At 37.6% G+C, this 23812-nt stretch overlaps 1 long non-coding RNA gene across 1 annotated transcript in view; it reads left to right on the top strand.

The window, feature by feature from the left end:
• The window catches only part of LOC148067585 (uncharacterized), a 274440-nt gene extending 256787 nt beyond the window's left edge, over positions 1-17653 (top strand). Inside the window, exon 2 of the long non-coding RNA XR_015713241.1 lies at positions 17624-17653. This is a non-coding gene — a long non-coding RNA (uncharacterized LOC148067585). The remainder of the gene's footprint in view (positions 1-17623) is intronic.
• The last annotated feature ends 6159 nt before the right edge of the window (positions 17654-23812 follow it).

Below are 23812 nucleotides of genomic sequence, written 5' to 3'. Positions count from 1 at the left end.
CTTTTAAGAAATGTGAAGCTCTCTGCTATAATCAGTGGTTTAGGTGAATAGTGATTACTCCATACTGCCACAATTTCTTTGTAAGACTTCTCCCCCGGTTTATTTGGTTGTATCAGACTTCTCAATAAGTGGAAAGTTTTTGCTCCCATGTCACTCAAAAATGTTGGCACTAAAACAGTACTGGAAAACAGCATTAAAGAATTAATGCTGTTTTCCAGGGCAAAGTTCTCAAATCTTTCGTTTTATGAACTCCATTGTTCGTTATTTTCTTCATATGGTCCCACGTTTCCGACCAGCGAGATCATTTTCACAATTTTCAAAAATGATATTGTAACTTTTGCCCACTTATCTCTTTATTCCAGCTCTCTGAAGTTTTCTTCATCTGTCGTCCTTAATTCCAGCTTTCCGTTGGAACAAAGTTTCTTTTCAATTCCTTCCACCGAAGCCAGTCCGTGACGTCACTTTGTTGAACAGCTGTTTAGTGCAGCTTCATTCATTCAATGCCGTCAACACATACCATACAGAGCTTTAAATATGGTAGCTCATTAGGGACAAAAACTGCAGTACACAACACATGTGCACAACCAATCCGATCCAGGCGCCATAATTTGTGTCACCAAACGTGATATCCCACCAGCATTCTCCTTCTAAATTTTCAACTACTGGGCTCAGGAGTTTGGTGCATGAAGGTATAAAACTTTTCCATCAAATGGTCCAATAACATGTGTCTCTGCAACTGGACAAACAGGTTCAACATTTGATTTGTTTTAACAATAACAGAACTGAGCTGTAAACGACATTAAAGTCATATTGTTTTGTATTTTCACCAACGATCCAAGAGAACCAAAGAACTGAAGAGGCCTCTTGGATTAGAGCGAAAATGTATTCCTCAAACTCGATACGGTCTAGTTGACTTTCTTTGAATCCTCTGTATTGCAGGGAGAATCTTTTTTTTCTTTTTTGCTATACTACTTTCATTCAGTTGGGCGACACTGTGAATGTCGAAGTAGTTTGGTTCTGATTTCATGATAAATGCATGAGCATGCAAATCCTAGATGGATCGTATATATTAGTGTCAAGTAGACAGAGAAGACTTAATCTCGGATCAGTTTAATCTCAAATTTTAAAAAAATGAGTTAGCATGCAGGCCGGCATTTCACAACAAAAAGGCACTAAGTTGTCAAATTGAGTGAAGACACTGGGTACAAATCTAAACTCCTGAAAAAGTTTGTAAGGGTGGCAGAGGCTGTATGTTCCAATTTATTACGGGTGTTGCTGTTTTTTCTGTTGCTATTGTAGCCTTGATACTGACTCATTGTCCTGACATTGAAGCAAAATATTCGGAACATGTTGGTATATATCCAAGAAGGAAATAAGTGCTGATGTTGGACCAAAACACTGACTGAATGAGAGTCTAAAAGTTTAAATCTTTAATTACAAGTGCAAAAATAATGAGATCCAACATGGAATTGTCCAAAAAGTTAAAACTCTAATGCATAGTCATTCAGATGAATGATTCAACAGGTATCAGAAAATGAAATATAAGAACAGAGAAGGGGTGCTACCCATATTGGCACCACCCTTTGCTTTAAAGCAAAACTATAGAAGTGCTGAGTGAATGGTTGAGGACTGCAGATCTGGACACCCATGACCTCTCCTCCACACCTTCAACAAGATACTTAAGGCCATAGCTGTGGTGACTAACATCCAGAATCTTCCTGACCTTGAACGCAGAATGTTTTTCAAAAAGTGTGTGTGGGGGTGACTTGTCTCAGGAGAGAGACATGGAAGGTCGAGTGCACCGTGTGCGAGGCAAAGGGCATGATTACTCTCTCAACCTCACATGGACCTATGAACCTATGGACACGTATTCTAAATTTGATTTGAAAAGGGCAATCTTTGGTTGAAAGTCAGACCCTCTGACCCGGAAAGTACTGATTGAACAGCAACTTCTCTCTCCAGGTATGATAACGGTGGAGGCTGGTATGCATAAGCTACCATAAACATGGACATACCCATGGCAGAAGAGGTGGGAACCAGTGGAGGCTTCAGGAGGCAGGATTACAAGCTGACAAGCAGCGGAGTGTAGCCTCCGGGTCCTGGTTCAGCCTCTCAGAGTGCCCATTGGACTGCAGGTAATAGCCACTGTGTAATATGAAAATGTGGTTGACCAGCAGGTCAGCGGAATCTAGGGATTAAGGCAGTTTGGGAAACGCAGTGAAAAATCTTGAAAATTACGGCAGACGGAGGTGAACCCATGATGAATGTCCAATGAAAGGACGGCTGGGAATAGGGACTGGTAGGAGGAAGATCAGCTGAAGAACGATCAGAGGATTTACCTCTGGAACACAAAGCAGGCAGCCACAAAGTCCTTCACGTCTCTGGCCATCTCCGACCACCAGAATCTTTGCTTGAGGAAGCTCAGCGAGTTACACCTGGATGTTAGGTTACCAGTGGCCCCACTGGAGTACCTCCGAACAAGCAGGATCAGGGATTAACAACAACCCATTAGATGGTGTGCTGTAAGGTGCCAGGTGGGCCTTCTGAGCCACTGAACCACCTGTTTGTTGTCTGATACTGCTGCTCATATAAAACATCCATTGGGGTGGAAGTTCTCTGTCTCCACAGTCTGTACTGGAGTTTCAAACTGACAAGAAAAGACAAGACTGTCAAGTGCGTCTATCCTCACCCAATATTTACTAGGATTAGTAGCACCAGGGATTACATACATGGTGCAGTTGTAAGAGCGATGAGTAGGTAGGGAGAGCACCAGATCTTCGCTAAATTTTTTATTTGTTCAGGCTTTTCCTTGATTTTCTGGAACTCCTGTGTTGTTCTCAGTTTTATCTTAACCTTTAAAGTATATTTTTTAGTGAGTATTGTTTTGATTGTTTAAGCGCTTTGTGAGCCTGGTCTGGAAAAGCGCTCTATAAATATAAGTTACCTACTTACTTACTTACTAAAAATTTCCCCAAGGACATGATAGGTGGAACAGCGGATAGATCAGGAGGAGACATTGAAGGACGAACAAGAACTAGAAGGAGCAACAGCAAACTGAAGGCAGTGGGAGTGACCAAAAAAGTGTCCAGGGGCCTCATGTACTAAGAGGTCATAGGTACAAAAAGTGCAGACCTACTTTTCCACGTCAAAAAAGTCAATATTTATCAATAAGGAAAACAGTGTTAAAAAGGTTGCACTTTCCGACACGTTTGTAGGACGTACGTCCTATTTACTACTCAGATGCATGTCAGCCTCACTAGTCATGTTGAGATGTTCACAACAGAGTTAAATTAACGATTAATATTGATCAAAATTCAAGAATTTTAGAAAAAATGTAAATAAATTAAAGGCTTGTTTTTATAATATAACGAATCAGCGATTCGGATCATTTCAAGTCTACGAGAGTCAGAGATGTTCTTGTAAAAACAACATTACGACTGAATTCACAAAGCGAAGCTGCAGAATGAAAGCAGCTAAAGCCGGTTTACCTCATATGATCACGTGATCGGATCTCTTTGAAAAACACACTTATAAGCTCAGACCATCTTCACAACAACATCACTACTCAGCATTTTCTTTTACTGATTTACTGTTTTATTCTTGTATTTATTTGAGGTTTCAAACAAGCCACTGGTGTCTCGTTTAATAAAGTATTCACGCGATTAACCCTGAATGTAAAATATAAACATTTACACCGGAGCTCATCTGCACTAATTTAGATTTAGGTATATGATCAGAAATGTTTAAAATGAACGAAAATAAACTGTGAATCCAGTTAAAATTCATTTTTTCATTTGTTTTTTCTGATCGCGGAGAGAAAAATCAATTGACTCTGGTTCTTTTAAATATGATTTAAATATGTAAATGAGGGCGTGGAAAGGGACGAACAAGGCTGCGATTAATTCTACGTTGATTTGGATGTACAAAGGAAATGTACTTTTATTTGTGTGTACGTGCAGATTCATACATCTGAATATTTCTACATGTCATGACATTACATGTCTCATTTTCTAGTTTTGGGTGTTTTATATTTATATTAGTAGAAGATCCACAAACTTATTAGTACATGAGGCCCCGGGAAGAAGAAGGGGGAATTTTTACCGATGAAGTTGCCGATTTATGGAACAAAGCCATGGCAGGCCCACAATGTATGGGGCTATTTCTGTTGCTAAAGCTTTGTAAATGCGTGAAAGGATTTGCAAATATATGCGTGTATCTGTACAGTGATCCACAAACGCATTTACAAACTGACAAGTCAAGCATCACAAACTTCAACACAAGTTCCAAAAAAAACGAAAAACCTGCTCTTTTTGCGCCTGTGACCTTTGCAACAGTCCTGCCGCGGTTCACAATCCGCAAATGTGTTAAAACAGTATTTGTATACAAATGCCTCAGCTGCGATGACACCGTCCCGCCCGGATCTAGTGGTATCACGAATAAATTAATTCTTAAAAAAATGAAAAGCCAGTTTAGCCCTCGCTACACTATACAGCATTTCACCTCAAGATCCTGGGTTGAAGGCCTGTCTAGTTCTTGTCATTTTTGATGAACCCAATGATTACATAAAATATTAAATGATAATAATAAAATCAAAATGTAACTTAATGTTGCTCTAACACAATGTGTTGTGTTGACCAGAAGTTGGAATAAAAGAAGACAACGCAGATTATAAAGGGAGTTAAGAAAGAGGTTAAAGAAGAAAAATATTACACAACTGTTTCATCAGTAACGGATCCTGTCGCGTTGACATAATTATGTCCCAGTTTAAAAAGCGAGGAGAAAGACTTTAGACCAATAGCTTGTTGTCAATGCCCAACCAACCCCTCCACATATTACAAAGACAAATTTAATTGATTTAAATAAATGGCAAAGTAGCATGAAGTCTCAACATTTTCTAAATCTTACTTCAACTTTTAACAAGAAGTTTAAACCCAAAAGAATCCCATCACGCTTTCCAATATCCATCCTCCATGCAGAAGTCAAATCTGTGCCTGCTAGCACAATCCGTGGGCACAGTAAACACGATGGTTGACTTCAGACGGACATCGATTTCACAAAGCATTTGGAAAACAGTGCTTAAGTAAAGCAGAACATGGATTCCTGCTATTTATTTGTCGACCCATGCCTGGGTTCGGATGACGCAGAAAGAAAAGTGGGTCAATTATTTGGGAGTCACTATAAAAAGTCAGTCCTAAAAAAGACTAAACTCATATCCATGTAACGACTTGTGTATAACAAAATACTAGACGATAATAGATTTGTGTTAACATTGTGGTATATGGAAATAAAATATGTTTACACTGATTAATATTAACTGAAAAACCAAAAAATCAAGTGAACAAAAAAGGGCCGAGATCGATAAGTAAACCTTTAGAATGAATAAATTAATTGAAAATGTGTTTTTCACTTTCTAACAAATGCGACTGTTACTCATTTGCAGAGGAATAAAATAGTAAATATGTCACTTTTTACACCTTTGTTAAATTGGCTCTTTTCGATTGACCATATTTTCTTAAATTACTTAATGAAGCTTGTTCCTAAATCGTTTGGGTTTTTTCATGTAACTTTGAAACAAACAAAAAACTAAAAAACAAATGTTCTTGTAAAATTGTTAAATTAGTCAAATACATGAAATCTACGACTACTACATGCAATCTTTTATGGCTCTCGTCGCCAGCTTGTGGCCTTTTCCAGACTGTTGGTTGTTATTAGCTCTTAAATGAGTCCAGGACATGGTCAGTGAGAGGATCTTAGTAATAGAGCCTGGTCTGGAGCATTTTTATTTTTGTTTCATATGCATGAGCAACTTGTCGCAGGGCAGAGGGCAGACACCTCCAGCTGGCTGGGATCTGAACACCAAGGGGCTGAATGTTCAGCGCAGTAAAGAGGAAATCAGAACATTTAATCAAACGATCAGTGACTTGAATGGCCTGTAATAAAGGCTGTATGCAGTCGACATTTCATTTGCTGCTATTCATTTCTGACAAAAGCGTGTTCTTCCATTTCTCAAACTGTGAGCCTTCCACGGTTGCATTTATCTTGATTTTTTTATGGCGGAAATCAGTTTTCAGAAACCCACATTTTAACAGAGTTTCTGTACCAGAAAACCTCAGACGGTATACAAGAGTTAAACAATTACAGTTTCAGTTTTACTTTACACAGGTAACTTTCATTAATTAATTCATAATATACCTATTTTTTTTTTCCAATGTTGGGCGTGGTGAAGCCTATTCCGGTAGTTTAAGGTTAGAGTCATGGGACTCCATGAACAGTTCGTCAATAATATTAACCCGTTTAAGATGGTTTGCTAAATAAACTGTTTGTTTGGGCCAACACTACGACAGCGAGAGAGATTTGAGCCGCTTGTGGTTATTGAGCTTGACACTCGTGGTCGATGGTAATGACTTTTGAAAAGTGTTGTTCGAAGCCAAGTGAGGCCTGTTATTTATTTAGCATGAACAAATAAATCATATATGTATTCCTTTTTAATAAGAGAAAAATCCCATTGAAGGTTTTTTTTTAAAGAAATGAAAATATAAAGTGTCACATCTTGTTATATTACATAGCTTTTCGTTTTTTTTTCTATTAGTTTTTCTTTTTTATAGAATTTCTAGTCCATTAAAATACAAGGGAAGGTATTAAAAATCAAATATTTTTTATTATACATTGTACATCTATTGTTAAAATGTCTATTGTTGATACTTATTTGTATGATGTAATAAAATCGTCGATAAACCTATGTTTTTGGAATGTAAGAAGGAAAAGAAAAGTGAAGTAAACCGAGGGAAACAATCAACATCCCGCTAACCACTCAACCGTGTGCCCTAATATCACTTAATTTAAAATAGAATTCTGTGGCTTTGCTAAGAAAAAAAAAAGAACAAACCAAACAGTAAGTTTCTACCAATGCGGGCTTGGAAGGGCAAATGGAGAAAAGGCACAGCAATCTGCCCGAAAGCTGGCTATGAATGGGATATAATCAGACTTTTTTCAATTATGTTGCACCTTAATCGCATCATTTGATAAAAGAAGAGGAGAAAAGGAGGGCACTCAGTCCCCTCACAGAACGTTCTGCTCAGTGATAGGGACTCGATGCGACCTCCAATCCATCTGCAGATGTCTGAGCTCGCCACTCTGTGATAGAGAGTCGCTGTAGCGTGAAGGAGCAGCGGTGATACGGAGGAAACTAATTTCAGCAGCTTGTATAACTGATCTCACTCTATCGGTCACTGCCTGAGTACTGTGACCATCGGTGACAATTACGATGTAAATCATCTAGTAATCTGTCAGATTTAGCTACGTGAGCTGGACACAAAAAGAAAAGCCTGCTTTTGAGTTTATAGCAGGGGTTTGGCAATTACATTTCCTAAGGGGCAACATGTTATACTCTGACTGTTGTGATGGACCTTCATCCGAAAAAGAAGGACAGAGAAAAGCGGCTTTAATACAAAGAAAATAAGTAGATATATATGGGAAACAAGGAAAATAAACTCAGAAAGGATCATTTTAAGGAAAGAGGTATTTATTTCATCATTAAAATGAAGTATCAACAATGGACAATAGATGTTAAATATATAAAGTATGCGTTATTTCCATTTATTTTTACAAGACATTCTAATGAAAGAGACAACCTAAAGAAGAAAAATAAATAAAAATTAAGTAGCATTACGATTTAGCACTTTATGTTTTATATGAATTATTGATTACAAAATAAAGTTGCTTTAAATAAGATTTCAATTGGATTTTATTTTCTTGTTTTAAAAAAAATAATAATTATTTATTTATTTATTTCTGCTAAATAAATAACAGGCTTCCCTTGCCCCCCGAAAATCACTTTTCAAAAGTTCATACCATTAAACAGTTGTGTCAAACTCAATCACCACAAAAAGCTAAAGTATTTTAGCCGTGATGGTTGCAAGCAAAACACAAATGGTTATTTAGCAAACTGTCTTTAACAGGAAGTACTATATTGATTGCTTTTATATTTTTTGGTGATTCCATCTCTATTATTATTTTTTTTCTCTTCTTCTACCAAACATTATTGTCAAATTACTTTCCTTTGACATCAGAAAACTGTTATTTGATGTCTGTGTATTAGAGATGTGGAGATTCACCGATTCACATCGATGCAAATGTGTCAGATGCAGCTCCGTCGGTAGATTCAAAGTGCATAAGATTTAATTTGTAAATTAACGATACGTCTGCTCTTGCGTTTTTGCATTGCCAAATGCAATGCTAACATCTATTTACGAGGCACCCTAAACGCACCATCATCCAGAGTGATTAATAAAGTCAATCTAATCTAATAGAATATAATGTCCTTAAGCACAAATGCAGAAGTGCTTGAACAAAGATATATGCACGAAAAATGAGATATTCGATGCACCTTAAAAGAAACAAAGTTCATTATTTTGTAAATCAACAACCAGGTTGTAAATATTTTTTTACTTTTGACACAGTGTGTACGTGATTTCCTGTTCCTCAGGAAATCTTAATTTTCTTCTCTTTTTAAAACTTCTATACTCATTTAAAAATATGTTTTACTTTTTGGAGTTAGTTTTTTGTCTTTCAACCAATGCATCTTTAACACTTGTTGCTCAAAATCAAACATTTGTTTCGACCCCATGAAGAAAGTATCAAGCGTTGACATGCTGCTTACTCTTCCAAGGTGTAGTCGTTAATCACTATTGATTCTTCATGGACTGCTGGCAGTGCTTGAACTGTAACTACTTGTTCTCATTGATGAGCAAATATAATTTGTCTGGGAAATATTTGACGGAGCATCTGTTGCCTACCGGGGACACAATTAGGAGTCTATCTATCAAGTCGGTCTCAAAGCAGATCTGCCAACAAGAATGAGCATCAACAAGGAGCGTATAGCGGCCAAGTCCGAACTGCTTTCTGGCTCGCTGGGAAGATAATGAACGTTTCAGCGGTGTAATTGATTGCATGATTAATCATCACTGATTGATGTCTATCGCAGAATTGTAGCGGGACTTAACTTGCTAAGCTCTTGATTATAATCGATAAACTATACGACGATATCGATAAAACCAGTTAAATTCCATCAAGGTTGCATTCGTTTTTCTGTCCACAATTTTAAAAACGGTTATTCACAGGCCAAGAACATGCGGGTTTGGTGCATATAATTATTGCGTTCTAAGTAATTATGCTGACTTCAGGTGATACAACCTTAAATTATGCCAAGAAAAAAAATCCACTTCCACCTTAGTAAATCTGCTCCTGACTTTTAAGACAGTTTGTATGAAATTAAATTTAAGTAAATACCTGTGGTCTGGTGCATTTGTAGATGTCAATTTTGCTGATCTGTTGACAGGAACCAACAAGACTTCTGGAAAAAATACCCACATTCCCCATCATTTTTAAAGTAATTTAGAATATTCATGCATGGATTTGTTAACTTGGAAAGCGGGTGTCCTTTTCCAAATATGGTCCAAATGTAATTGTCTTGAGAAATCATAAACTGCGTCATACTAGTGGATTCTACGTTACATTATACACATACAAACTGAAGGTATTGAATTATCAGTGTATTTACATACTTTTAGACGTACTTTGATGCCACTAGTATGACTTGGAATAGAGCCACAATTACATCTAACTTCCATCCAACATCTACCACCTACTAAATCTACTAGTGCAGCACAAGCCCTTTTTAGAAACCTCTAAGAAAGGTTTTCAAAGAGCCAAGCGAATAATATAGTATCTATTTGTGCAGGATTTTTCTTGATTCCTGTGTTTGTCTTGGTGTTATCTTGATCTTTTAAGTATATATTTTATTGGATATTCTTTTGATTGTTTAAGTGCTTTGTGACCCTGGTCTAGAAAAGCACTCTACAAATATAAATTACTTACTTACTTACATCGTGTTCTGGGTCTGCCCAAGGTCTCCTCCCATAAGTGTTACTTCCGAAAAAGGTGCAAAAGCCTAAAATGTGGAAGCAGTGCTTCTCATTTATCTTGTAACTCTTAGGCTAGACAACCTACAAAGAAAACTCATTTAGGGCATCACTAACCTTTGGTTTCTAGTTTTGGAGATCATACATGAGGGTAGGGACATAGATCGGCTGATAAATCAAGTGCCTTTTGCCGTGCTCTTTATTAAAAAGAACAGACGATACCTCATGACTGAGGACACTGAACTGATCTACCTGTTTATCTTTCCCTCACTCTTGACAAGACCCCAAGATAGATCACACCCTTTTTTCCACTGCGCACCATGGTCTTAGATTTAGAGTAACATATTTTGGTTAAACTTTATTCGTGTTTGTTTGTTTGTTTGTTTGATCTCAGTTGCTGCCAAAAATAGCCACTTAAAAAAAAAACTCACAATCCCATCATAAGAGAAGGTCATGAAGCCTGTTTGGCTCAGAAAGAGGAAGCTCATCCTGCATGTTGGGATTCAGCTGTGATAAGATTGATCAGGGATGGAGTTTCTCAACATAAAGAGATCCGCTCCAGGTCTGGCTCAGGTTTTCTAATATATATAGCACATTAGTGTTGAGGGGAAATGGGAAAGCTTGTCACTTTCTGTTTGTTTTGTCACTGTGAAATTGCATTTTTTTTTTCCCTGTGTGTTTGCGAAAGCATATTCCACTATACAAATCTCGAGCAGCTCAATAGCGGTCAGACTTGATTTATTCCCTGCTGAGTCGACAATTTCAGCTCTGTGGATGTTGTGGGAACTCTTTGAATTTGTTTTCAGAGGTGTCAGCGGAAGACAAAATGACAATTGTTTTACAGTTTGTTTTGTTGATTTGTTTAACCTGTAGCATTGGAGTTATCATTCTTCAATACTTTCTTTGGAATTTGAGATTACTTACACAAACAACTGTACACACTGAACAAAACTACTTAAAGATGAACTGATGTCGAATACCAGCTCCCATTACTCACTCACATGTTTCAAAAGCTGAAGTTTTTACCTTATAAAGTTGTCCTGTCTGAAATCTTGGTGAACAAGAGGTTATGAGAGCGGAGTCCATTATGATGTAATAATGGGCTTCACTCCTCCTCCTTCAGCCATCTGTAATATGCAGTGCTTTTTTTATAGAATGAGTCCTTGGGAGGTAGGGACTACCAGGATTGATGACGTGCAGTGACAAACTTTGATGCTTGACCAATCACAGTAAAGTGGGCGTGGTTATGGCAAACAAGATTTAATCCCAGAAAATTCCAGTTCCAGTTCCAATTCTTTGGGCAAGGACATTTTCTATTGTAAATATTTCAATGAAAAGAGAGTTTTGTACAAACAAACACATACTGATGAGTACAATAGAGGTTCACGATCTATTTAAGAGACACTAAAATAAACACATCATTTTCCCTTTAAAGTGAACCAGTCTGCTCTCCAACACATTTATAGTATCAATTTTAAAAACTAACAATTGTTTTTTCAAGTGCCTACATGGGAAAGATTGATGAAGTTAATCATCAGGAGTTCATTTTCCAGGTACGCAGGAGTGTTTGGACATTGCTATTTGGAAAGCAATACCTCTATTTGAGAACATGATGAAAGTATTTTTTACAGCAGCAGCTACTTGCTGCCAAAAATGGGTTTTCTTTTCCTTCAGTCTGACATTACTTGATTTTCATTCTTTTTGAATCATCTCCAGTCATTCACTGAAATCTTGTCTTGCTTTTACACCTTATTGTTATCGTGCTTTCAAAATGGTTTAACATATTCTTACATGATAACAGGAATAATTATTTGTCATTTAAATCCAGTAATAATTAACTCATCGTATCATGAGCTGGATTAATTGCTTTGTAAGTGTATCAAAATTAAATCGCATTTTTGGCAGTGCATGGAGCATCAAATGTGTATATTGAATCAACCTCAGTGGTGGAGATATACATCTCTACTCCACATGTATAATTCAATGCTGATATATCTTTCATTTCTTTGCCACCTCAACTTTTTAAAATCACTCTTTTTCACCTGGCAAATTACTTCCATCACTTGCACTTAAGTGACATTTACAAATGAGGGTAAAATCAGGGAGGCAGTGGATCTCAAATTGGAAAATGCAGTGAACTGAAGATAATGCCACAGGCCCCATAATATGAGACTAAATGATATGAAATGTCAAACGATGTGAAATTGTTGCAAGCTCAGATTTTGTGCCATACTCATTCGTAAAACAGTTTCCACAGGGGGCTGGAAGTGGGGCGGGAAAAAAAGCCAAACTAGATTGTAATCATTATGAACATGATGTTTTCAGGAAAGTCACAATTGTCATTTGAATGTTACACGTTTGAATCCTTGGCTTGTCCTCTATGTACATGCACTACATTAACAGCAATCAGCTCAAAAATGAACCAACATTATAGTACACATGCTCGGATATGTTCACTTATGAAAAGAAAGAAATAAAACATATTAATATTTTCATTTATATATGCGGTATCATGAAATACTAGAAATACTGTATATGGTATGCATTGTTCTGTTTATTTTTTGGTTTAAAAAAATAGTTATTTTATGTACCATAATCTGGAACTAGTTTTTGTAGTTGATCCCATGGATTGGTAATGCGTGTGTGTTGTCCTTTATGAGGTCAGATTAATATAAAAACGCTGTTTAATTTTAATTGTTTAAAATGTTTTAATTCCATAATTTATTGAATACGTTTAATAAAGTTTTTCACTCTTATTTGTTGTTTAAATTTAGTGATATTAACATCACCCACAGTTGTCAACATTTTTATGAAATTGTATTCTCTCTTGGCCCCCCCAAAATAAAATAAATAATTTAAAATTATTCTAATGTCTAGCTTGAACAGCCCTGCATAAAGTCACTCCCCTGGTCCCTGTCCACAAGCTTTATTTTGTACAATAACTTCACCTGCTCTTCTAGACAAAAGAGGACAACTTCATCAGGTCAAGGTGAATGGAGCAGAAAAAAACTGTAATAATTCAAATATGTCAAATTTAAGAGACAAAATTGGCTGCAGACTCACCAATCTCTAATTGATGGTTTAGGGGGGAGGACAGGGGGTAGAAAGGGTATCACCCTACAACCCTATTCAAATTAAAATAGGTCAAATTTTGATGAAATGTATATCATATATAATACATATAAGTAAGTAAGTAAGTAATTTTTATTTGTATAGCACTTTTCCAGACCAGGGTCACAAAGCGCTTAAACAATCAAAACAATATTCAATAAAGTATATACTTTAAAGGTCAAGATAAAACTGATAACACAACAGGAGTTCCAGAAAATCAAGGAAAAGCCTGAACAAATAAAAACGTCTTAAGATGTTTCTTAAAGGAGTAAGAATATAAGATAAGGATGATTGGTGATGGACGATTTGTTTAATTTCAGCTCCCTTGGCATATGATTTGCTTGAATTTATGCCCCCCTCCTCTCTTTTTTATTTGGGTTTAAAAAAAAAAAGAATGTTATCTAGTACAGAATGAAATGCTCTCCCTTTTGTAGTTACTGTTGTTTCAGCATTGGGTCGAGCACAATTTGGGTTAATGTGTGAATGTGAGCGGAGAATCAAAGGGCTGGGTCATTGTTTAATGAGAGCAGTCAATTACGCCGGCGCTAATGAGATCAAACTGATGTATGCCGTCAAGAGCGACACGAAGCCTTATAAACTTGCAGATTAATTGAGCCATGAATGTTTCCAATCAGATTAAATGTGGTTTTCGAGCAACAAAAAGGTCATATCTATTGACCCTTAATGTGTTGTTGTGGATTAATGATCCGGAGAACAGTGCGGCTATCACTCACCAGCAGTAAAACATACAGACGTTTTATCCGGCCTAAAGTCCTGACCTTGTAGCTTCTCATGTAGAAATTGATGAAGAGGAATTATCTTCCTCGTGGAGTATTCCACACCTCTACTGTTGAACTCGTGGCCATTTACATTTGATTTCGAAATCCATCCACGGTCCTGCTTCTCCCATTTTTCCCATGGGATTATCAACAGCCCGCTTGGGTTTCTTCTAATCCATCTCCTTGTCATTCATGAGCAGAAGACTTACGCATAATTATGTTTCTATCGTCCTCGTAGATCTGCCTGAGAATGTTTCACATTTTACACTAAGGTGGATTATTTTAAGTTTAATACTCGACTTTCAGGGTCGTGTATTTCAAGTCACTTGGAGTGCGTCCCAGATGTGCAGCTCTGGAGGAGGTTTCGGTCTGCAGTAAGAAGAGCTGTGAAGGCGGCTCGTGCTTATAGCATAGCAATGATGTACTTATACATGTATGTGACCCTGAGGCAAATGAACAGATGCTACGTTGCGTTCTCTGTGTGTTGTCGGTGTAACAACAACACATGGATGTGGGAAAACAGGCTTGCTGACGGCACGAGGGACAAGAGAAACATGGTGAACACAGATGTGTGCAATCCGTGGCAGAAGTGGGGCGGTGGATATGAGTGCTTTTGCTGAATGAAAGGAGAAATTGATCGATTGATTTTATATGGGGCAGTGTGACTCTAAAGCCTAGCACGGATTAGCAAAGCCAGCTTGTATTGGTTTTTGTTAAGGAACTCCTCTCAAATACTCTTATTGAATCTACTTGTTAACGATGTGTTTCTCTACCGGTGCGACCTGAAGCCACCTTCAGTGGGACATGCAAAGATTATGGTTGCAGCGAGTCATGTACCGTATTTTCCGCAGTATACGGTGCACTTAAAAGCTTTTAAATTTCTCAAAAAACGACAGTGAGCCTTATAATCCGGAGTGCCTTATATGAACATTACCTGGTGGGTGACTTGTTTTCAAACACTTTCATGACTCTGCGCTGACCGAGCACACCGTGGGTGGGATGGCGTCATTGCATCATCACGGGGTAGGATTTAGGACGCTCATCCCATCATGGCGGAAGTCTATGGAGTAAGATTACTGCCGCCGATTTGAGCGAGTGTGTCTTGGTTGTTGTACATTTTTTTGCGCAAAATCACTCTGCTGCGGGCTCAACCAGTCATACATGTGCGTTCAACATGTCATACACGTGCGCTCTAGTTGTCATACACCTGCTCAACTTCTCTGCTGCGCACTCAACATTTGTCTGCTAACAACATCATTCTCACGCGCTGCTGCTTGAAGCCTTTTTAACATTATTTGAACTTCGTTAAAACAAGCATTGGCCAAAACACCTGATTTCGAGACTGCTCCGATGACGTACAAACAATTAGCATCTCTTGACTTGACTTGGTGTCAAGTGAGTGAAATCAAAATCTCCTCCGAAAGGAATGAGTGGGTATTGATGTTGCAGATGTAAAAAGAAAATAAATGTCATTGGTTTAAATTTCTAAATTTGCTGGATAACTGATTTTTTGCATGAAAGATGTTCACCTCCAACTTAACACGGAACTGCAAACTCAAATAAATAAGATAAAATTGAATCAATCTTAATTTAGCAGAACTGTAATCTGGTTTGAGAACTGTACCACTCTACTGTAAAACTGTACCAATGAGATTCAATCAGATTTGGTTCAAGCCATGGTTCTTATATTGATACATATATGATAAAAATGCTCTATACTTTAGATTGACAATACCATCACTTTTTTATAATCACTGCATGCACTCTTGAACTTTCAGACCTCTGCCATAGAAGTACATGGGTAAAGTTTATCTGAATAATAATTCATCCCTCAGGTGCAGAGTGTATCACTGGTTGAACACCTATTATGAGAACGAAGATTCAGGTTTTCTTCCTTTGGGAGGCTGTTTTTGACCTTGCATAACCCCTAACATCTACTAGATGCCAAGAAACTTTGCATTCACGCTCATTACAATCCATCTTCGAATGGTAACATGAACTATTGAACTCTTGTCTGATGCATGGGTTTGACATATGTATCTTTGTGTACACTGTATAACACAATTGACATCCAATTGTACATGTGTGCCTGTGTTTCTTTTACAATAAAATACATCACATATTAAAATCTATATTAAAGCTTGTGTGACTCGTGTAACATTCAGTTTAGTCTCATATGGAGCTAGTCTTGAACTTGTCCTGTTTTGTTTAGCTTACAGTCACACTGTGTTGTGTTCTTCGTCCCTCACACTGCTATGTATCCCAACCCTGATCCCTGTGTCCCTTGGGAGTGTCTTTGACCTTGAACAATGTGTTGCATAGTGCTGTATTGTGGGTTCCCGATTTTTACCCATCGCTGAATTCATCATGAGGCTTCCAGGAACAAGGTCATAATGTAAATACTTGTAGTAATTTGTGCATATATACTGTATATGTGTGTATGTATATATATATATATACATATATATGATCAAACAACAGGAAAAACGATTATTTGATTTGGGTTTTTTATGTGAATCACAAACTTAAACTCACGGTGGAAAATACACAGAGATATTCTGATGATGCAACTTTAAAGTTAAAGAAGATCGATCTGACTTTTGAAAAAAGAAGCGGAGATGCTGCATGTAGACTTTCCATCAATTAAATTGACTCAATGCTAGAAAACCAAAATAAGTTTTACAGGAAATACACAATTAGCAGATTGCACAAACTTGACAATGACTTTTTTTTTTTTATCTTTTATTACTTAGTGATGGTCGGAGGAAGCTTCATAAAGCAGTGTCATGTTTTTTAGAGGTCAGTAGGTGGCGCCATCAGTTTAAAAATGATGTTTCATTAGAACAGTTGTTCAAAACAAAGGAAAATATTGCAGAGACCGCCATCTATGAATGATTGTATGTCTTTGTGTGCCCTGCAACTGACTGACGTCCTGTCCAGGGTGTCCCCCTGCCTACTGTCATTTTGGAAGAAGGCGAATACAATGAAAATTGAGCTTCAGTTGCTAAATTTCCAAATTACATCTTTGCCACTGCTTCATGAAGCTTCATCAGACCATCACTAGTTTTACTGCCTTGATAATGGGGTGAAAGAAACAACAACAATCATTTAATTAAAAAAAAAGATTCTACTGTCTTTCTATTAACATCTTATGTGAAACATGGACACATTTGGCTTAGAGAGAGGTCCAAAGATGTTCAAATTATTTAATTGGTGCATATTATATTCAGGTCAGGTGCGTTTACAAGTCCGGAAATTACATTTTCAGATATTTATCCATTTAAATATACAAATATACATATATATATATATATATATATATATATATATATATATATATATATATATATATATATATATATATATATATATATATATATATATATAAAATAACAATAATATTAATACTAACTATTTAGTGATAGAAATGGCAATTCAAACCAGAAACAACCTGTCCGTAAATTGCAGCTCAGTAGAAAAACTGTTACTATATTTAAGGTTTATCATGACCCCTTCAGGAACAGATATAATATCTTTTCTTATGGGAAACAAATGGGTTTACAATCTCAAATTAAAAACAAAATAAAAAATTAGGCTAACTCACTTCTTGTTATGTTCAGACAGCTTAAGTTTTTATTAGCTTCGCTCTTCTGTCAGTTTGCATTAACCCCAGAGGCACATGCCGACTGAGTGCTTTCACCTCACCCGCCTTATTATTTTGCTAACTGTGCTGTAAGCAGTTGCTCTTTGAACCCAAAGTCCAAAGAAATCTCTTCCCCAAAGGAATCAGGATGGACTCCAAGGGAACCTGAGGGCAGACTTTAAAAAAAAAAAAAAATCAAATGTGCTTTAAAATCCAGACGCAGAAACTAAGACCTCAAAGGGCATTTTTATTAGACAGAGAGGAGGATGTGATGAATGGCATGCGGTGTAAACTTTTTCACAGGGGAGCACTATTAATGGAGGAGCTTGTGACACTGGGAATTCAGAGGGCGTTGTAGCTATATATAAATATATATTTTTTTATCATTATTGTTTATTTATTTTTTTAATCTTTTTTCCTTTTTAGTTGAAAGTTGTTGTTATTTTCCAAGCTTTTGAAGGTGCAGAGTCAGCGTACCTTCAGAGCTTTTTGCTTACAGTGCCAGAGAGAGCGGGGTCAATGGTTAGGTCAGAGTAACGCACAGATCTCCTCGGTTGCATAGTAAAGCTGTTCAATGTCATCCTGGTGCTTTTGGGAACTCAACCTTGTAAACAGGACTCTTTGGTGATCACCATGGGATATATTTAATTTGTTTAACTCATCCAGAGGGGATTTGGAGTGACTGACAATGCATGTTGAATCAGATATGGATTAAAAGAAGCGGTGATTTTACTTTGCTTAGGCTCTGTTGTTGTCTGAGCTTAGTCCTTCTCCCGTCACTGCATTGTTCTTTAACCATGTTGGCTGTATAGAAAAAATTATAGACATCAGTGTTTCTTTCTTCCATTCTTGTTGCTTTACGTCTTTCTCCGCTATCATTGTGACACATGCTTGGCCTTATTCAGCTTAGCAATCTACAAGCGTTGGATAAGCAAATGGATTGAAAGAAAAATGAATCAATTTCATCGTATTAAATATAAAAATGTATTAAACATTTGATAGTACATGAGTTGAAGCAACTAAACAAGTGGAGACCTCCACCAAGCACCTAATTTAAACCTGTACCATGATATTTATTCATTTTTATTTTTCCAATAGTCTAGTGCCCTTTTTTATGTATATACTGAAATGTTCTGATGGTGGGATGAAGCTTTATGAAGCCCTATCATTATTTTCAGAGCCCACTGGATGGCGGTCTCTGCACTATTTTCCTTCGTTTTAAACAGCTGTTCTAAAGAACCATCACGTTGTTTTTAAACTGATGGCGCCACCTACTGACCTCTAAACAACAGGACACTGCTTCATGAAGCTTCATCGGACCAGCACTACTAAAATGGTACCTTTTGAACAGTTTTTCTTTTGAAAGTGTTTTGTTCTCCTAGAAAATCCCGTTAGTATCCCGTTTCTTATCTCCGAACAAGAAGGTCTTAGGTACCAAAAAGATTTCAGCAACTCCCAGAGTTATCCATGGTTATTGTGTGTAGTGCGTGTTCTTTCGGACCTTCAGTTTCTATAGTTTTGTTTGTTGTATACATTTTTACCTAAGTAACAGTTTGTATATTTGTTGGTATTTGCATGGCTTAAAACTGTACGAATCCCTGCATATAATATGAAGGTGGCTCATCCGCTACTTTTTGTCTCCAAAATCTGTGTGAATATAGAATGATATGGTTTCCCTAGATGAAAAAATAAACACCAATGAAGCCTCGTTTTCTTCATTTGAGGTTGCAGTAAATCATAGTAGTAAACCCAACGTGGTTACATGTCATGTAAATATTATCTTCTCCATTTATTCACAACAACATCTCATTTTAAAGGCATGGAAATGGAACACGGGTATGTGGTATTTTTTTTCTTATTTACACTGATGTACTCGGAGACATGACAACAGGATGATGGAGGAATTTCAATTTGAGGGTGCAGTTGTTTCGATGTACGGCAGCTTCTTCACCACAGGGGAAAGTGCAGATTCAATTACCTGTTTGGATCCAGCATTCCAGCCAATCCACACAATCTAAATGGTAATTGTGAGCGTGTTTATCTTTCACTGTATAGTACCAGAATGTTGATGCTGTCATTAAGAAGCATTTTCATGACCTCATTGGTGTGGGCCATCGTTGCTCTGCCTCATCGAAGTGATCATCTGTTTAGACATTTTTAAAATGCACCCGTCATAGCTACAAACTTCCCATTGTCAAGAGTCGATTTTCCCAGCATTCACAGGTGACTCTAATATTGACAATTGGTTGAAGTGTTTGTTTGGCCCTCAATATCATCTTGCCTGGCTGAATACACCGACGGCATTGTTTTGATTATAGCTCCACCGTACACCCCGCATCAGATTGTCTACGGAGGAGGGAGAGAAAACAACCACACTCGGTCCTGCAATCTTTGCCCAGCTGAAGTAAATTGCTTTCATTTTGTCCAAGCTCCTCTTTGTTATAATGTGACAAGGCTACTGATTAGACGAGAGGTGGATCAATAATCTGTCAAGCTTGTGGCTCAAAAGCAGCTCAGGGGAATCAGGAGCAAGGCTTTCTTCACTCTGTCACTAGCAACAGTCCCTAAGTTTGAGGCGTTAGCACCAACAATTTAATTGACAGTAGAAGCTTTTTTACAACGTCAGCAACTGTTTAACTCCAGATGATGCTGTATTTCTAAGGACTTAGAGTGATCGTTCAGCTGAAATTTCACAAATTTGTCACCCTCATGTTGAATAAGGGTTAGGATTTTTTGGAATAATCTGTTCATTTTTCCAGTTATAGACAAAAATATAAGTCTATTTCAATGAAGGGACTGGAGCTCAGTTGTCTTCGTCTTCATGTTCGTTTAACATTTAAAAACATACAAATAGTAGTCATGGGCTGATGAAGCTTCATGAAGCAGTGTAATGTTGTTTAGAGGTCAGTAGTTGGCATCATCACTTTTAAAAAGATGTGATGTTTCATTTGAACAGTTGTTCAAAAACAAAGGAAAATAGTGCAGAGACCGCCATCTAGTGGAGACTGGAAATAATGAAGCGTCATCAGACCATCACTAACAAATATCTCCATGCTGCTCTGCTGTAACGTCCATCTTTTATCGAAGCCTCAATATTGGAAATTGTTTCTAAAAAAGTAAGTAAGTAATTTATATCTATAGAGCACATTTCCAGACCAGGGTCACAAAGCGCTTAAACAATCAAAACAATACTCATTACCCAATAAAATATAGACTTAAAAGCTCAAGACAACACGGAGACAAACACAGGAGTCTCAGAAAATCAAGGAAAAGTCAGCACGAATAAAAATGTCTCGAGATTTTTCTTGAAGGAGTCAGTAGATTTGTTAAACGCAGATGGAGAGGAAGATCGTTCGAAAGCTTAGGACCAACAGCCTGGAAGGATTTCTCTCCTCTGGTCCGAAAGCGTGTGCGAGGAACCATCAGTAGATTCTGACCCACAGACCTCAGAGCCTGAGCTGGGATGTAAGGCTGGATCAGATCAGTGATGAAAGGAGGAGCCTGACCATGAATAGATCTGAAAGTAAGAACTAGAATTCTACTATAGCGGGTCCGAATTCTCGCTGCAGAGTTCTGTATCAACCGCAGGTGAGACAGCTCCTTCTTGTTAAGACATCTAGAGACATGTCTTTGTCAAATACAACACCCAGGTTTCTCAGGCTCAGTTTGACAGACTGACCTAAGTCACCCAAGTACTGACTCAACCCTGGAACCTTATCATCAGGCGCAATAACCAAAGTTTCAGTTTTGTCCACATTTAGCCGCAAAGTGTTTTCAATCAGCCATTGTTTGATTTCTAGCAAACAATTGACTAAGCTGTTCAGCCTCTGGAGCTCAGTTGGATCAAAAGAGCAGTAGAGCTGGATGTCATCAGCAAAAATGTGGTAAGAAACATTAGGAAATCTCTGAATGATTTTACCCAGGGGATTCAAGTATACAGAAAAAACAACAAAGGAACCAGAACGGAACCTTGAGGGACTCCAGACAACAGATCCCCTGATTCAGACCTCATTTGATGGTCAGATATATTATATATTATATATTATATATTATATATAAAAATTATAAATTGCCTCGCTATCTGCGCTGTTTTCAATGAGAAGCTGAGAGAGTGCACGGTGGAGCATCTGTTATTGCAATCGCCTCACAGCGAGAAGGTTGCAGGTTCAGGTATGTACGAGTGTGCATGTGGATGATTGTATGTCTTTGTGTGCCCTGCAACTGACTGACGTCCTGTCCAGGGTGTCCCCCTGCCTACTGTCATTTTGGAAGAAGGTGAATACAATGAAAATTGAGCTCCAGTCGCTAAATTTCCAACTTACATCTTTGCCTTTAACACCGAAAATGAACAAATTACTATGGACATAATCACAATAGTCCACATGAGGGTGAGTAAAAAAAACGAGTGAAGCGAATTTTGGGTGAACCAACACTTTAAGACTACCCTAATGTTGTTTTTGTCACCATGGTGTCGGTATTATTCACTGAAAGTGGCCTAAAGAGGCAGTTGTCCTCAACATTGTGTTTAACTAGTCATATTGCATGGAAACAGCAATCACAAAGGATAATAGCTTTTATCTCGGGCCCGGTTGTCATGAAGGCGGAATGAACAGAAAGCCCATGAATGACATGCACAGCGGAGACAGATTTGTGCCCACCACTGTTTGAAGATTGTTCTTATCCGAGGTGGCAAATGAGGCAGCGGCTTGGCCATTTGCCATCTAATTAGGATCGTTCACCTGAAAACTGTTTGAAAAACATTTCCAATACACTTGTTTAATGACTCAGATGGGGCGATAATAAATGAAGACCCTCCAGGAGGCTCTCGCCAATCACTCGCTCTGATCCATTTATCTATTAATGAGCAGATACGAGTCTCTGTGTTGCCGCGACTCCACCATGAACTAATATTTTCTTCCTAAAAGCTCCCTGCGGCATGAGGAGTAACGAAATATGATTTTTTTTACACTGTAAAAATATCTTTAAAAGGGCAGCAGCTGCGTATGTGACAGTGTGTAGTATAATAATATATATATATATATATATATATATATATATATAAGATTAGTATTGCTTGTGCTTTCACACTGTGTAATAAAATGTTCCAAAGGCGCCGTGTTCTACAAAGCAAATTGCACTCTTTAATTCTGTCTCCGGGAAATAACACTACAATGGTGAGTCGGCCGCACATAACGCACACCTCCTCGGATAATCCCCTGTGAGACTCAAAGAGTTGTTGATGGAAAGCCCGGGGGGCAGAAGACACAGTCACTCCACTTTCACGCTGACAGAAAGATGGCTGCCTCCCAAAAATATCTTCTCCTCCTAACTTGACCCACTTGTTTGCTCTTATCTTGGCTGTGTTGAGGGGGAGTGAAATGACATGCTGCAGCTTCACAAGAATTGATCCTGATTTTTTTTTTTTTTTTCTGTACAATTTTCTTTAAGTGAAACATGATACTACTCATCTCAAGTGACTAATGTGGTTTAAGTGCTTATAAAAAAAAATAAGGTAATGAGAACAAGTGTTGATGAAGCTGCGTTATTGGACAACATTCCTCAAGCCACATAGCTTTTCCCTCCCTTTAGCATGTCCAGCAGTTCAAAAACTATATAAAATTAAGTGGGCTGATTCATATATTGGGTTTTTGACATAAAATAGTAGATATTCGTAGAAATTAAATATTGTATTGGTTGGGTTAACAGTTGTGTTAGTTTAAGTTTAGGGGTTAAGTCGGTCTGTGAAGGTGTCATGAGCCACTGACCTATAAGTAGAGTGAGAAGAAGTGTGTCTTTAGGAGATTTGTTGTTTTTGTTGTTGTTGTTGTTGTTGTTGAGAAGCGCGAGATGTGAACAGCTTGTCTGTTTAGCTCTACAGCGATCAACAGCAGCTTGTGTATCAGCAACCAAACTTAGTTATGGAAACTACAGACCGCCTGGAACACTACAATATGTGCTGTATTGTAACAGTACAATAATAATCTGCTGAATAAAAGCGAGACCACAGATGGTGAAATGCTACATGACGATCATACAGATTTTACACTTTGCGGTGATTAATTTGTCTGAGTGAGATATTACTTAAATATTACTGAAAGAGTAAGGGGGAACTTAAATAATAGCTTCCCTGAGGTTGTGACAAAAATGGGCCGAAGCACAAAACCAAGTTTCGAAATCCATCTTTTTTTTATTTATAAAGCTCTTTCCATGCATGAGATGCAGCCAACAGTTATTTCCCAAAATAAAAGATGAGAAATCTAATAAATAAATCTACTAAAGACCTAATTCCATTATAAAAATGGAACACAGTGACAAGTCTTTTTCAAGGCCTCATTATGGAAATTGATGATTTTGTTCAA

Source organism: Callionymus lyra, chromosome 13 (genome assembly GCF_982586985.1).
Source record: "Callionymus lyra chromosome 13, fCalLyr1.hap1.1, whole genome shotgun sequence".
Classification (NCBI taxonomy): domain Eukaryota; kingdom Metazoa; phylum Chordata; class Actinopteri; order Syngnathiformes; family Callionymidae; genus Callionymus; species Callionymus lyra.
Note: the sequence above shows the minus strand (reverse complement) of the source record. Positions and strands in the feature narration are given on the sequence as shown.